This window comes from Peromyscus maniculatus, chromosome 8, assembly GCF_049852395.1.
Source record: "Peromyscus maniculatus bairdii isolate BWxNUB_F1_BW_parent chromosome 8, HU_Pman_BW_mat_3.1, whole genome shotgun sequence".
In the NCBI taxonomy this organism is placed as follows: domain Eukaryota; kingdom Metazoa; phylum Chordata; class Mammalia; order Rodentia; family Cricetidae; genus Peromyscus; species Peromyscus maniculatus.
The window spans coordinates 39,198,349-39,201,397 of record NC_134859.1 but is presented as its reverse complement, the minus strand read 5'-3'; positions in this window follow the sequence as shown (position 1 = coordinate 39,201,397).

Here is a 3,049-nt window from a genome sequence, read left to right as displayed (position 1 = left end):
TATTTTTCATTAACACATCTCTGGCCAGGGCCATTCTCCAGACAAAAGTATTTCAGCTAAGATACCTTTTTATCCAAGGACAAATGCAGATAGATAAACATTAGCTCATCTCACTTACAGATAAGAGAAAATAACCACTAACAATTTAATCCTCACTCTTTACCTTCATCTCAGGTTATTTACACAAGATCTTAATTTAAGAGATTTACTGCTCACATTTCTGGGATGATGTTTCATCCATCTGCTAGTTACTGAGTTAAGGTAGTTACTTCCCACTGACCCAAGGAGATTGCCATCAAGGTAAGGCAGGGGATAGGTGCCAAGTTTTATTTCTTGCGCAAATTAAGTTTTAATCTTCTTCAGCCAGGTGCTATTCCTAGATTTCCCCCTTTTAGCAATTACTCCCAGTGAAAGTGCTTTTACTAAGCAAATGCTACATGCTCTGATGTAGGTTGCTTAGCAACTGAGCATGCCCCCCCCTCCCCGCCAGCCCAAAAAGTGGCTGCAGCTGGGATGAACAGAGGAAAACTCTTTGGAGCTTTAGAAATAAAAGATAGCTGGGCGGTAGTAGTGCACACCTTTAATTCCAGCACTCAGGAGGCAGAACCAGGCAGATCTCTGTGAGTTTGAAGTCCAGCCTGGTCTAAAGAGTGAGATCCAGGACAGGCACCAAAACTACACAGAGAAACCCTGTCTCAAAAAAACCAAAAATAATGATAATAATAATGATGACAGTTTTACTTTTCTAGTGACTTATTGACATTTATAGACCCCTAACATTCTACCTAGCCACTTCCAGATTATAGTTTGAGCACATAAATTACTACTTAGAATTCCCTAATTGATTTTAGCCTTTAGCTGACCCTACCAGAGAACTCCCCTTTTAGTCACTCCCTGCTTTGGGTTGTAATTGGAAGCTGAGAATTATTGCTTTATGTGTGGGTCCTTATCACCTCTCTGCGACTCTGAAAACTTCAAACCTCGCATTGCATTGCCAAAGAATTACTGCTTGTGTATATATACTGGTTTCCTCACAGCATGGGGAGGATTGACTTTTAGAAGAACAAAGGTGAGGACGGAGATGGAAAGAGCTAGGTAGAATGATGAGAGAACAGCATAGGGACTGAGAACAGGGGGGACTGAGAGGAACTAAGATGAGGACAGAAAATAAGCAGTGTAGATAGAATTTGACGTAGAAGAATAAAGTGAATGGACTAAAGAACTCCGTGTGCTTAGATTCATTTGATAGCCCTCAGATTAGAATCCTTAGCCGCTTGTAGCTTCTGTTCTGGACCCTGGTAGACATCTCCTCAGGGCAGGCACCTGGGGAGAATTCGATAGATCAGGATGTAGCACTCTCTGCTACTGCTCCAGCACCATCAAGCTCCCCGCCATGGTGATAATGGACTAAACCTCTAACACTGTAAGCCAGCCCTCGATTGTTTGATTTCTTTTTATAAGAGTTACCTTGGTCATGGTGTCTCTTCACAGCAGTAGAAAAGTGACTAAGACACAGGGTTTCGTTATGTAGTACGGGCTTGCCTGGAACTCACAGTGATATCCCACCCCACCCCCCTCCTCGCTTCAGCCTCGCTGGTGTTTGAGCTACAGGCATGAGCCACCGGGCCCAGCTGGCTGTTGTTTCATGCTCCGTGGAGGGGCACTGCTTTGGGAGGTCTTCTGTCATTCATCCCGTTGAGACTCTTTTTATCAATACACCTTTTCAAAGAGTGTGCGACCCTGACACTAATTTTCTAACCAGCATCTAGACCTCATCAGAGCTGATTGTCAAAGCTGTTATTGTCTTCCCATGCGCTGCTCTCAGAATCTCAGGGAGTGGCTCAGAGGAGACAGATAAGAGTTCCTTGTCCCAGATTCTGACCCTATTGTCCCTGTTCCGGCTGCATCCGAGTCGGCTGGCAAGGTTGCTGTGTCTGTCCCGAGGAGAGAAGAGCATGTCACAGATCTTGTGAGCTGGGAAAAGCTATTGACCCAGCCTTGTGAAAGTGGGTATCATTGGTTTGCAGGGTGTTACAAAAACCAGGCTTGGGAGAGCATTCCACTCTGGGCCTTACTAACACTGTCACTCTTAAAATGTATTTTTGGGGGTGGGGGTTGAGACAGGGTTTCTCTGTGTAGCTTTGGAGCCTGTCCTGGATTAGACCAGGCTAGCCTTGAACTCACAGAGATCAGCCTGGCTCTGCCTCCTGAGTGTCGGGATTAAAGGCGTGCGCCACCACCGCCCAACTTGAAGTGTATTTTTATTCCACTTACTTATTTATTGAGTGTGTTTGTGTGTGAGAGAGAAAGAGGAAGAGAGGAAGGGAGGAAGAGAGGGAGGGAGGGAGGGAGAGAGGGAGGGAGGGAGGGAGGCGGGCGTGTGCATGGCCCACCTATGGAGGTCAGAGGACAAATTTCAGGAGTTGGTCCTCTCCTTGCATGATGTGGGTCCTGGGAACTGAACTCAAATCATCAGCTTAGTAGCAAGCAATTTTACTCACTGAGCCATCTTGTCAGCCCACTTTTTAATTTTAATTAATTTTCTTTCAAGGCAAGGTCTCACTCACTCGGTAGCCCAAACAGACCTCCAGCTTGTGGCCATCTGCTTGCCTCAACCTCCCAAGTGCTGGAACTACAAATGTGATCACCTTGATTGATCTTTTCAGTTTAAAAAAATATTAAATTTATTTATTTATGGGGACAGGGCAGTGTGTGTGTGTGCCATGGCATGCATGTTCATCCTCTCCTTCCACGTGTGGGTCCAGGCCAGGTTTGGAGGCAACTCCCTTTACCCTCTGAGCCTTATAGCTGGATTTACACGCAGTTGTGAGCCACAGGACGTGGGTGCTGGGAGTTGAACCATTGAACCAGGTCGCAAACGACCTGGCTACACCTCAGGGACAGGGTATCATATAGCCCAGCCGGACCTTGAACTCCCTATATGCCCCAAGATTGTCCTCAAACTTGTGATCCTCCTGACGCCACCTCCCCAGAACCGGGATTACAGTTATGCACCACCATACCTGTTTTAATTCTTTTTCCCTTTCAG